Source organism: Sciurus vulgaris, assembly GCF_902686455.1.
Source record: "Sciurus vulgaris genome assembly, chromosome: 15".
Taxonomy (NCBI): Eukaryota; Metazoa; Chordata; class Mammalia; order Rodentia; family Sciuridae; genus Sciurus; species Sciurus vulgaris.
The window spans coordinates 90,567,307-90,580,787 of NC_136476.1; the positions used below are offsets into that span (position 1 = coordinate 90,567,307).

At 41.7% G+C, this 13,481-nt stretch overlaps 1 protein-coding gene and 1 pseudogene across 18 annotated transcripts in view; one reads left to right on the top strand and one right to left on the bottom strand.

The window, feature by feature from the left end:
• EHMT1 (euchromatic histone lysine methyltransferase 1) overlaps positions 1-13,481 on the top strand; it is a 151,952-nt gene that overhangs the window by 17,487 nt on the left and 120,984 nt on the right. The window lies entirely within an intron of this gene.
• Positions 4,629-6,719, bottom strand: LOC306645289 (protein FAM177A1-like; annotated as a pseudogene). Its single transcript has one exon. The product of its transcript is annotated as a protein FAM177A1-like (transcript).

Genomic DNA, 13,481 nt, shown 5'->3' on the forward strand with positions numbered 1-13,481 from the left:
GTCCCCCACAATGGCTTCACCGCTCGGTCTAAGCCATCACTATATCTTGCTCAGATTACAGTCACCCTTTAACTGCTCCCATGCTACATCTACCTGTTACAGCTAAGTGTGTTCTCTTAAAGTTTATGCATTGGAACCTTAATTCCTAAATGCAATAGGGAGGCTACCCTGGTGGGGGCTTGCTTGGGTTGTGGGGTAGAGCCTCAGGAGTGGATTAATGCCTTTTCCTGCTCATCCTTTTCACTTTCTGCCATAAGTTGAAGCAGCACAAGGCCCTCACCAGAAGCCATGCAGGTGCTGACAGCATGCTCTTGGACTTCCCAACCTCCAGAACCATGAACCATAATAAACCTATGTTCTTTACAGTCACCATTCTTGGTCTTCTGTTATAACCACAGAAACAGACTCAGGCACCACCCTTTCTATCCTCCACTTGAAAAGCCAGGCTGGTCTTGGTTTTGCTGTTCTGTAGTTTTTTGAAAAATGTTACTGTTGGGGGAAGCTGGGTATTAGTGGGTTGAATGGTGTCCTCTCAGATTTAAGTTCACTGGAACCCCAGAATGTGACCTTCTGTGGGGACAAAGGGTCTTAATTAAGAAGCTTGGGATGAAGTTGTAAGGAGAGGACACAGACACAAGACTCAAGGAGGAAGACGTGACAGTGGAGGCAGAGATTGGAGCAAAGCATCTATGAACTGAAGGCGGCCAAAGATTGCCACAGCTAGAAGAGGTGAGGTAGAATTTTTCCCTGAGCACTTCAGAGGGAGTGTGGCCCTGTCAGCTTGATTTCAGACTCTGGCCTCCAGAATGGTGAAAATACAGATAAATTGACACCCAGCTTGCAGTATTTTGTTAAGGCAACCCTACGAGACTCACGTGCTAGACAAAATATATACAGGACCTCTGATTGCTTACAATTGCACATCAGTTCACAGCGACCTCAGTAAGAGGGAACTGTTCTAGGGACTGTTGCTGTTTCCTCAGTAGTTATACCTCTTGCACTTGCATCTGCAATGTATGACATTCCGATTTTTTCACATTCTTGCTGGTGCTTGTCATTGTTCAACTTTTTGTTTTTAACCATCCTTTTGGTTGTGAAGTGTTGTCTTATTGTGGTTTTGATTTGCATTTCCCTAATGACTAATGATATTGCGCTTATTGCCCCTATGTATATCTTCTGTGGAGAAGTGTCTGTTTAGATCCTTTGTTTGCTTTAATTTTTATTTATTTACTTTTTGAGGGGATCAAACCCAGGACCTTGTGCATGCTGGGCACTTTGCTCATTTTTAATTGGGTTGTCTTTATTATTGAGTTGTATTCTTTACATATTGTAGATACATTCTTTATCAGATACATGACTTAAAAATATTGCTCCCATTGCTTTTATTTTCTTGATATGTTCTTTGAGTACAAACATTGTTAATTTTAATGAGTCCTAATTTATACATTTTGCATTTATACATTTATACATTTATATCATGTTGCTTTTGGTGTCCTGTGTGCTTTTGGTGCCCTAAGAAACAATTGTAAATCCAAGGTTATGAAGATTTTTGGTGCCAGGGATTAATTGAACTCAGAGGCACTTGACCATTGTCTGAGTCACATCCCCGGACCTATTTTGTATTTAATTTAGAGACAGGGTCTCACTGAGTCACTTAGCACCTCACTTTTGCTGAGGCTGGCTTTGAACTCATGATCCTCCTGCCTCAGCCTCCCCAGCCGCTGGGATTACAGACGTGTACCACTGTGCCCAGCTCTCAACCCTATTTTTATTTTTAAATTTTGAGATGATCTGGCTAAGTTGCCGAGGCTGGCTTCCAAACCTACTTTCTTCCTGCCTCAGCCTCCTGAGTCACAGGAATTACAGGTGTACAGATGTGCCCCACTGTGCTTGGTCCAACTGTATACTTTTGTGAATGACTGTTGTCGTAGTGCCACTTGTTGAAAAGATTGTCTTTTCATCATCGAATGATCTAGGTTGAACTTCAGTTGGCCACATATGTAAGGGTTTAGTTCTGTTCGTCCAGTTCTGCTCCATTGATAAGATGTCCTTCTGCCAGTACCACACTGTTGTGATCACTTAAATTTTGTAGTAAGTTTTGAAATGGGGACTTGTGAGTCTTCCCAGTTTGTCTTTCAAGATTATTTTGGCTGTTGTGGGTCTGTCAGTTTATACAACAAAATAGTTTGGGCATGGAGGGATGGAACAAACCTGGGGCTTCAGGTAAAGGCTGGGCCTGCTGTAGCTGTAGACTCGTTACCTGATGGACAGACATGGGGATGTACTGCATGTGCATAGTGAGGTGCCTGGTGTGTGTGGGTGGAGCCTGCAGTGTGTGCTGGTTAGGTCTGATTATAGACAAGACCCTAGTTTCATTGTGGGTGGTGGGCTCATGGGTGCTTATGACACAACTAGAAATTTTTAAGTGATATCCAGCATGGAGCAGAGGTTTCATGTTCAGAGCTGGATCCATAAATGCCCAGTATGCTTGTGGTCTCAATGAAGAAAGAAAGAAAAAAGTTGAATAATAAGAAAAGGTGCACATTGTAGATTGAAAGATTCCCACCTCCATTTTTGCTTTCAAATCTTACAAACATCACACTACTAATCATTGCTTCTAAAAAGATGTTCATGCATACATCAGCATCTCTGCTTTCTTACAACTGACGGAGCAGTTGTGTCCTTGTGCTGGCTCTTCCCTGGCTTGTCTCTATAGCCCCCTGCAAGCACATCAGCCTTTCTTATGCTTTTCAAGAGCTTTCTGGTGTTGCCTTATAGGGATCCAATGATTTATATAACTGGCACTTTCTTGGTGCATATATTTAGATCTTCAAGCTAGAAAGAAGAGTGAGTGTATGCCCTTGCTACATATGGTTTGGTTGCAAGTCTATCTGTAAATTATAGAATTGCTCAGCCAATGGGTAAGCCATTTAAAACATTTGATACACATTGTCAAGTTGCTCCAATAGATTTTTAAAAAAAATTTTTAGTTGTAGATGGATGCAGTACTTTTATTTACTTATTTTTATGTAGTGCTGAGGATGGCACCCAGTGCCTCACACTTGCCAGGCAAGCAGTCTACTGCTGAGGCACAACTCCAGCTGCCCACAGAGGTTTTGCTAATATTTTTTTTTTTTTTTTATTGGGGGGGTACCAGGAATTGAACTCGAGTACACTCAACCACTGAGCCACATCCCCAGCTCTGTTTTGTATTTTATTTAGAGACAGGTCTCACTGAATTGCTTAGTGCCTTGCTCTTGTTGAGGCTGGCTTTGGACTCATGATCTTTCTCCTTCAACCTCCCAAGCTGCTGGAATTACAAGTGTTTTGTTAATTTTATGACATCAAGAATATATGAGGGGGACTGGGGTTGTAGCTCAGTGGTAGAGCACTTGCCTAACATGCGTGAGGCACTGGGTTCAATCCTAGCACCACATAAAAATATAAACAAATAAAGTTATTAAAAAAAAAAAAAAAAGAATATATGAGGGGCTGGAGTTGTGGCTCAGTGGTAGAGCACTTTCCTGGCATGTGTGAGGCCCTGGGTTGAATCCTTAGCACTGCATATAAATAAATAAAATGAAAGATCTCCATGGACAACTAAAAAAATATTTAAAAAAAGAATATATGAGAATTGCCTATTTTTACTCTTCATATTAGCAGACTTTAAAATTTTTTACCAATTTGATAGGCAGAAAATGATATCTTTGTTGCTTTAAATACATTTTTTAAGTTGCATTTTTTTGCCTTTATGGGAAATTTTATAATTTGCATAAACAAAAATATATAAAAATGTAAGGGACAGTGAATAACTATAAACATTACTAACTGGCCACTTTTGGCATGTAGTAAAAGTAAAATTCAAGACATAAACCCTTCATAAGTCACTATCTTCTACTACAGTCAGAAAAGTTGCTAGGTATACATTTTTAGAAATGAGTATCTGTAAGGAAAAGATTCAGATCATTTTAGACACACTTGCCTTCTCTTGATAACCAAATATCACTATCTCAGTTTAAAACAAAGTGGAAGAAGTCACTGTAGCATATTTTAGAGCTGTTAATAAACCTTAATTTATGATGACATTACATACTGATGAGACTCCTTTAAACACTAAGTTACATGGTTTACACCCATGAATAAAATCATTGCCATCACATAGTATGAACCACCATATCGCGAATATACATAAAGATTCCTAAGAAGTGTCTGTCCTTCCTAAATTCTTCAAATTTCAGTTGAGCTTTCACTTGATCTTTGAACTTCCAGTTGAAATTTTTCAGTTTTCTGTTGAAGAACTCAGTTCATGCATACTGACAATAGATAGATTTCTGCACATCTAAACTATATCTTGGATAAATTTAAGATTGAAAATTTATGGTGCATGCCTGTAATCCCAGCAGTTCAGGAGGCTGAGGCAGGAGGATCACGAGTTCAAAGCCAGCCTCAGCAAAAGTGAGGTGTTAAGCAACTCAGTGAGACCCTGTCTCTAAATTAAATACAAAATAGGGCTGGGGATGTGACTCAGTTGTCAAGTGCCCCTGAGTTCGATTCTTGGTAAAAAAAAAAAAAAAAAAAAAAAAAAAGATTGAAAACTTAATGCTGTTTAGAAGGCTGTTAATATAACTATTGATTTTTAAAAGCCCTTTTAAGTTTGTTCTTGATACTGGGGAACTTAACCACTGAGCTACATCACCAGTCCTTTTTAGTTTTTGAGATAGCATCTTGCTAAGTTGCTGAAGCCGGCATCGAACTTGTAGTTGTTTTGCCTCAGCCTACCAAATTGCTGGAATTACGGGTGTGTACCAACTCACCTGGCTTGAAAAAGGTTTTAAGGTCAGCATTTCCAAAACACTCCATGCATTCATCTTTATCCACGTTTAGTTGTAAGTCAAAGTCATAGACATCTCATGAGGTTCTGCACGTTTAGAAATGTTTTCAAAACTCATTTCGTATTATATAACTTTGTAAAGATTGCAAATAACCCAGGAGGTAAGAGAAATAGCCAACCAGGTTACTACTTCAAAATGGTGAATGAGACAAGTAACTAATTTCATTATGTTACCATGTTAACTTCTTCTGATGGCTTCAACCTATTCTGTACAACTGTTCCTACCCAACTATGCCCGTAGGAGGCATTAAGGGCTGAATGAGTGACATAACTAGAATGCTATGCGAATAATCACTAGGTATTACCATCTGAATACAAATAATATTAATAAATCCATTCTTTAACTAGTGTCAACATTATGAGCATAGCTGGTTATTTAATTTGAATAACTACTGACTTTCATTAAAAAAAAAAAAAAAAAAGAAAGAAAAAGAAAGGAAACTCAGGGTATTGCTCAGAGGTAGATTACCCTGTGCTCAAACCCCAGCACCTATTAATATTTGGTGTAGTAAATTCAAATACTTTTCCATAAAATGTTTTCAATAAAAGGAAAATTTAGGCTGCTTCCATCTTGTTCCTTTTATTATACAGTGAACCATGTTTAGTGTGAAATTAATGGTTAAATAAATTAAATACAAAGCATAAAATGCAAGGCATAACATGAGAAAATCTGGGAGAGGGTCAGCCCTCATTTTAATCTGAGATTGTAGGATTATCAGCTCAAGCTACCCTTAACAACTTACCTATTTTTTTTTTTTTTTTTAACAAATGCACAAACAACAGAAAGTTAACTCTTCTTAATTGATTAGGCCTGTAGAATGTCCTTAACTTTTTAAAAAGATCATTTTAAAATCAGTGCACTGCGCAGAGGTGTAGTTCAGTGGTAGAGTGCTTGCCTAGCAGGCACAAGGCCTTGGGTTTAATGCCCAGCAGCATAAAAAGAAACCAAAGCCCTGGGCTGCAGTTGTGGCTCAGTGGTAGAGCACTTACCTTGCCATGTGTGAGGCACTGTGTTCAATCTTCAGTACCACATAAAAATAAATAAATAAAATAAAGGTATTGGGTCCATCTATAACAAAAAAAAAAAAAAAAAAACCCACAAAAACCCGAAGCACTAATTTCAACACACAGCAAAAGCATAGTGCAAATACATAAACTTCATATATGACTTTTGCTACTTAGAGCCTAAGAATGAAGAAACATTTCTCCTTTCCAGATAACTTAATAATTTAAAATATAAATCATTGTTTCAAGTCTCACTGAATAGAGAATGTGAAAGTCCTGGTATTAAAAAAAGAAAGCTTGGATTTGAAGTTTGGTAGTCATTTCATTCTATTGTGGGACAGAGACTGACTTTTGTTTCTTTTCCATAATTACTTTTCAGTCTTCCTCCATTTCAAAATTAAGATTCACAAATAACTGGACACCAGTGTTTCTGGTTGATCTGTAAGAACAGTGGAATCATCCTGAAGCTTATTCTGTTGGTATTGTCTTTCTGCTTCTTCAATCATCCTGTTTTCTTCCTCCTCCTTTGTCGGTAATACTCATCAATGGTATTTTGGGAGACTGATACCCAAAACAGATTTGATCTTCTCTCCCAAGGAAGTCACACATTCAGGGGGTTGATGTGGCAGCCTGAAGCATGTAAAACCATAAGTTGGGGCCCCAGGTAAGTTTAGTTGAATCAGTAGTAGGCAAAATGTCTTTCTTTTCTAGTCCATCAACTTTATCTTTATCTGTACTGTATTCTTCCATTATTTGACCACTAACAAAGTAGATGTCCGTCCTTGGGACTTTCTTCTTTTTTTCCTATAATGTCTAGTTCTACATTTTCTTTTCTTTTTTCTTTCTTTCTTTCTTTTTTTCTTTCTTTCTTTCTTTCTTTCTTTCTTTCTTTCTTTCTTTCTTTTTTTCTTTCTGTCTTTCTCTCTTTTTTTTTTTTCAACTTTTTTCAGTTGTAGATGAACCCAGTATGTTTGTTTATTTTTATGCAGTGCTTAGCATTGAACCCAGTGCCTCACACGTGCTAGGCAAGCCTCTACCACTGAGCCACAACCCCAGCCCCAGTTCTACATTTTCAAAGCCTCTTTCATCTGCCGTGCCGAGTCTCAATACCATAGCTCCTGACACAGCGGCTGCTTCCATACTGCCCTTCGGCTTCCCAGTCCATTGTTGTCATCATTGCCAGGGGGCTCTTGCATTTATTATTGTTAGTCATGTATTTTCCTTCAGTTTGCTTTTTCTGTCCTTTTGTATATTTTAAAAGTAGGGAGCTGGAGGTGAGGCAGTGGGTAAGGTTGTCTTCTGTTTTTTCAATGGGTGGCAGGTAATTGTGCACGTGACCATGTTCTGTCACCTTAAGATGGATCAGTTAGACCACATTTCGTCTCTTTGTAAAACGCCCCTTCACCGTCGCTTCGTCTCTGAGGCCTTCAGGGATATTTCCAAATACTTCTCTAAGAAAGAGTGGGCAAAGCTGAGCCATTCGGAGAAAATTACCTATGTGTATTTGAAAAGAAACTACACCACCATGACTAGTCTAGGTCTTAGAGCTACCCTTCCTGCTTTCATGAGTTCTAACGGACAGATCACAGAATCTCAGAGCGATGATTCTGATGAATATCGCAACCGTGGGAGTCAAGATGAATCGCCTGAGAGTGCTTCTGGCATACTACAGAGAAAACGCCAGAAGATGCCCAAGAAGCCAGCAAGGGAAGAAAATGATCCGAAGGGAGTGCCAGAAGCAGTTGGTTCACAGGCTCAGAGACAACTATACCCACTGGGAAAACAAGTACTTCTGGGAATCAAAGTGAGAAGATATCAGGACCCAGGAAGAAGAGTGTGAGTATCTGGAGCCACAGGTTGCGGGAAAGGAAGTATCTCGTGGCATATGAAGAGATTAGTGACCCTGAGGAAGAAGACTGACCCTCTTCAGGGATGTGACCTGCCCATGGTGAGAAGCAAAACGTGGTGACCTTTTGCAGTCAAGGGCATGGCTCTGAACTCCTGAACTCCCGACCATCAGGTGTATTAGCAAGTGAAAGGAAGAATTTTGCAACATTAAAAATTTAAGCATTTTGTTCTTACTATATGCTGTGTATTCTGTTAGCATTGTTCTTGTTATGTGCTCAGCAGTCTGGTAGATATTAGAGTTTTGTTGAGCAAGACATATATCTAATGCATATATCTGTCTGTGTATCCATGTGCCTATTTTCGAAAACAAATATTGTCAGATAGTCTCAGCATAGAACAGCACTACCTTTCCTTTGTTCCTGCTGAGACTACCAAAGATGTAAATGTTTAATTCCAGACTTTTTTCTCCGTATTTACACACAGCATACACACATAGGGTATCACCATGGGCTTCTCTCATCTGCTTTGCCCCACTACTAAGTTAACTGTCAGGACAAATCCTCCTCAGTCTGTTTCCTGTTCAGCACAAACTCCGATCCTTCATTTACCCTGCATCTGTCACCAACGATTAATAAACATTCGCAAGTATTTCCTTAAAAAAAAAAAAAAAGATGGATCAGTTACATTATGTTTTCTGCACCTGAATTCTAGTCTGATGTTAAGGAGAAATCACTTGTCACTCATTTTTCTGATGGGTTAATATATCGACTTGCTCCTTCCTCGACTGTCTTGGGGTCCAGCCTGGCCCATGATGGCCAGTTGGGTTAGGGTTGGCTTAGGCACAGCTGAGTGGCCCTTCTTTTCTAGACCTTCCATGTGGCTGCTCTTGCACAGTCTGCAGCAGTATTGCACCAAAAAGAAAGTGGGTATGTGTGTGTTACAGAATAGCATTTACATACAAAGGTTAGTGTGTTAGTTAGCTTTTGGATGCTGTGGCCAAGTGACCAAAATAGCTGACAAGATCAACTTATAGGAGGAAAGCTTCTTTTGGCTCATGTTTCAGAGGTCTCAGTCTGTAGATGACTGACTGCACTGCTCTGGGCCCAAGGTGGAAGAGTGCAGCGAAGGAAAACTGTTCAACTGGTGGCAGCCAGGAAGCAGGGGCTGGGTGGGGAAGGGGCCGGGGCTGCGGGGAGCATGCATCCTTCCAGGACATTCCCCCAGTGCCCACCTCCTCCAGCCACACCCCACTGACCCACTCCCCACCCAGTCAGTCCACTCAGACTAGGATGGACTGATGAGATCACAGCCGTCACAGGCTCAGTTGTCAACACCTCTGAACATTTCCTGCATCAGCACAGCAGCTCTGGGGACATCTCGTAATTTTACAAGTTACACAAAACCCAGTTACATTATTTAAAAATTATTGCTGCCTCTTTTTTTTTTTTTTTTTTCTTTTAATATATGACTTCAGCAATTTATTGTTTTGGGTTAAGAGCTGCCTTGGTCTGGATTACTGTTAAAAGAGCCTCCTCTCAAGGGAAATTTGGGTCTGGGACTGGTGGGATATGTGGGAGAGGTCTGAGTGTGAGGAGGCCACTGTCCAGATAGTTTTTCCTGGAGCTCCACCTGGAGGACTGTCCTTGTTGGCATTGGGCAGGAGCCTGTGGGCTTGTCCATTGTGCTGCCAGTGTGGGCTCTTGGCCGGGAGGTAAGTCGCTCTGGAGGCCAGTTCCTGTGGCAGTGCTGGAAGTTATTTTCTGTTCCCCCAGACTTGTTTCAAAGTTCTCTGGGGTTTTTTTGTTGGTGCTTTTTAAACAAAGCTAACCTTGATTAAGATTGTTTTGTTTGGTGAGCTTTGTTAGTAGTTTCTGTGGAGAGACCCTTCTCCATTTTTAGCATGAAAACATCCAAGCAGATGGTTTCTTTTTGAGAAAGCTCCAGTTGTTCAAATGTGTGCGATTCTTGGAGGCTCAAGTTCCTGGGCTGGCCACATGTGACTCTGGAGCTTTTGCTGCCTGGCACAGCCTCCATCTCAGGGAATGGCTGCAACTCTGTCAGGGCTGGTGAGCTTGCCCAGCGTGATGGAGCCTCAGAGGAGCTGCAGTTAAGCTGCTGTGATTTCTCTGCAGTTGGCCATATTAATACCTACTCCAGAACAGGAGGGCGGAATTTGGTAGAGGGGTACCTGCAAGGACCATGGCATCTTACCTGTCCTCTTTTGTTTGGTTCCTCCTTTACACAGGTGCTCCAAGCTGGGGGCAGGGCTGGTAGAGCAGGGGTGCTTGCTGCTTGCTGCATTTTTTGGGGGGGTCACCTTCTTGTCCCCTCCCTGCCAGAATTGCCCTTTTTTAGTGTCCAGCCGTCTGATGCACACTTTCTTGGGAGTGAGATGGGAGATTTTGAGAGATAATGAGGCCAGTTCTATACTTGCTCTGTGGCAGGAAGAAGCACATAACTTTGTCACTTCTGCTGATGACAAACTAGTGATTTTCATCTTGTTCAACATTTATAGTGTACTTGGACCTTTTTGCTGACTGTCGTCGTCATCTTCCTCTTCCTTCTCCTTAGCAGCCTCAGTGGTGGTAGGGGTGAGGCTGGGAGGAGTGACTGACTGGGAGGATCCTGGGCTCTGGGAACCAAAGGCCTGTGCTCTGCTAGGAGGGACTGACGTGCTGTGCAGTGACTCCCTTCTGGGCAAGCTGCAAAGGGGAAACATCTGTCCATCTGGGTATGAAAATGACACTGACCACTCACAGGAGACTTGGGAATAGTGTCCCTGAGCCCTTTCAGTTCATGTGTTCAGGTTGTGCATGACTTCATCTGGCTGGTTGATGGGTAGACTCCATTTTCCTTGTAGTGACAGAGAAAGGATGATGCAGCAAGAGGCGGAAACCCAAGGCAGCAGAGCAACCACTTGGATTTTCTAAGCAATTTCATAGAAAAACAAGACAGTGTGTGGACAAGTGCTAGGTGCATCTTGCAGAAGGACCCAGCGGGGGCTGTGTTTTTACTTATTTATTTATTTATTGTGAATGATGGATCAGACAGATGGGTTTGTACTGTGCCTGTTCTAGAATGTATTCTTGGAACAAAAGGGTGGGGGAGGGTAGGCTACTTTCACAGATCTGAGGGAACTCAGCTCAATGCACAGTGCACAGTGTAATGAGGAAATGGAACAATAGGGACCGTTCCTTTGTGCCTGCTCTTGAAATGGAACTGGGTGGAGGCCACTGGTGAGCCCAGGCAGTACTGTCGCTCACGCGTCCTCGGCAGTGGTGATGTGTTGGGATGCTGTGCACTGGAAAATGGCACTGTTTTGGGTAGTGTTTCTGAGAGGAATTGTTCAGTCAGGTGTGCAAACATGCCGATGCCGGAACTTATTTTACACCTGTGACAAATTTTAATGGTGTTTAATGTTAGCAGCTCAACCCTTAAGGGATTGTGTGTTCTAATCTTTTCTGAGTCAGGAATATTGTATTTTGGAGGAGCTAAGTCCCTAGACCTTGCTGAAGTCATGCTCTATGCACCTGACAGGTTCTGGCCCTTCTCCTCTTTAGTATTTTTTTTTAGTTGTCAATGGATCTTTTATTTTATTTATTTATATGTGGTTCTGAGTATCAAACCCAGGGCCTCACACATGCTAGGCAAGTACTCTACCACTGAGCCACAACTCCAGCCCCTGGCCCTCCTCTTCTTCCTTGTGCTTCATGGGGGTCCCTTTGGGGACTGGTCTTGAAGGGCACTATTGGTAGGTGCAGGACTATAGCCACAGGTGTAGATGGAGAGAGGTTGGGCACATGGGGAAGAAGGTAGGGCAGGGTGCAGCTCAGGTAGGTATTTGCTTTCCATTTAAGATAATTTTATTTTATTTTTTGGTACCAGGGATTGACCCCAGGGGTGCTTAACCACTGAATCACATCCCTAGCCCTTTTTATATTTTATTTAAAGACAGGGTTTCAATGAGTTGCGTAGGGCCTCGCTAAATTGCTGGCTTTGAACTAGTGATCCTCCTGCCTCAACCTCCTGAACTCCTGGGATTCAGACTTGCACCACCACGCTTGGCTTAGGTAATTTTAGAGATGGAGGGGTGATAGAAGATTTTTAGTGTTGCAGATTTTTATCTTTTGCTTAAAGCACTATGGGATCTGCTGTAGATCATGCCATTATGGGAAAAATACAATATAATCAAGGAGAAGTTGTTTCAAGTGAAGTAAAAGTTTTGGTGAGTTTTTGAAATTAGAACTGTTTGTAGTCAAAGCTTTGAATTTTAAGAGAAAGAGGGCAAACTGTGCGTGGCTGTGTAGTGGTCTGGGTTTTTAGCATCAGAAATCTGGTGGGAATTTGTCTTATTTAAAGTATTGGTAGCTTGCTTAGTTTTATAGAATCCAGAAAAGAACTTGTCCAAATTAGTCCCACCTTTAGGGCAGATCACCTTTTAAGAATTACAGTAGCCCATAGAACCTCTTAGAGGACTGCACTATTTTACAGACTTTTTTCTTTTTCTTAAGAAAAGTGAGAGAATGTTGCAAATGAGAGCTCTTAACTGCTTTATAAACCTTTTGCAGAATGATTTTTTTTTTTTTTTTTTTCCTGCCTTGGGGAAGAAGCAGGACCAGTGGTGAGACAGGTAGATAAAGGTAAACCAGAGGAAGAATAGGAGTGCTGGTGGCTTTGAGTGTTGGGTGATCATGCTTAGGAGACTGACTGACCTTGGGACTTCTAGCCTCCCAGGAGAGGAAATTCCCCTCCCTTTCTTCCTTGACTTTTAATGCAGGTACAATAGTATCTTCTGTGGTCTTCTGTGACTAGTGTCTTTCTTGAGTCTGAGCTTTCTGTTTTCAGGGTTCGGGGTTAGTGCACGTTGTGGCGTGTTGCACTTTCTCCTTCCTTTTACAGCTGACTAATACTCCTTGATTTGGATAGACCACATTACTGTCCATTTGTCAGGTCATGGACACTCAGATTGATTCCCCTTATTTATTTATTTATTTTTTGCTGTTATGAATAATGCTGCTGTAAACATTTGTATACACTTGTGTTTTCTTTTTTTTTTTTGGGTACCAGGGATTGAACTCAAGGGCACTTAACCACTGAGCCACATCACCAGCTTTTTTACTTTGAGGCAGGGTTTCACTAAGTTGTCCAGACTGGCTTCAGACTTGCGATCCTTCTGCCTCAGCTTCCCAAATGCTGAGATTACAGGCATGGGGCACTGTACCCAGCCCTTGGGCACAAAAGTTTTTAGTTTTGATAGAAGTTGAGTTTATCTTTTTTGTTGTTGATGGCTTATATGAAAGTCCTTAACTCCTGCCGTGACTGCTCATCTGGTCCTTTGTCCCTGTGTTCTTCCCCTGCCCTGTACCTTCACCTTTTTTGCTCTCTTTGGAGCATTGCATCAGCATACTAAGGTGCTAACCTCCTCTCTACCCCTAGCCCCATTAATTCTTTCTGTCCTACTTCCCACTAGTTCTACCCATTTCTTTGCACCAAACTCAGATATTTGTGTGTATTCATGTGTGTCCACCCTTTCCCATTCTGCCTGAAGTTCTTATCCCTGGAGCCAGCCCTAACACCAATACAGCCTCCTGGTTAAGGATGTCCCTGGTAGGTCATTGGAGGACTCTTCTGGGCAGATCCAGCCCCCTCTCCTGGTGCTGTCCCTGCCTCTTTTTCCCCTGACCCTACAGTATTCTCATTTGGTCCTGGTCCTTGCTGACCTTGCCACCCAGTGCTG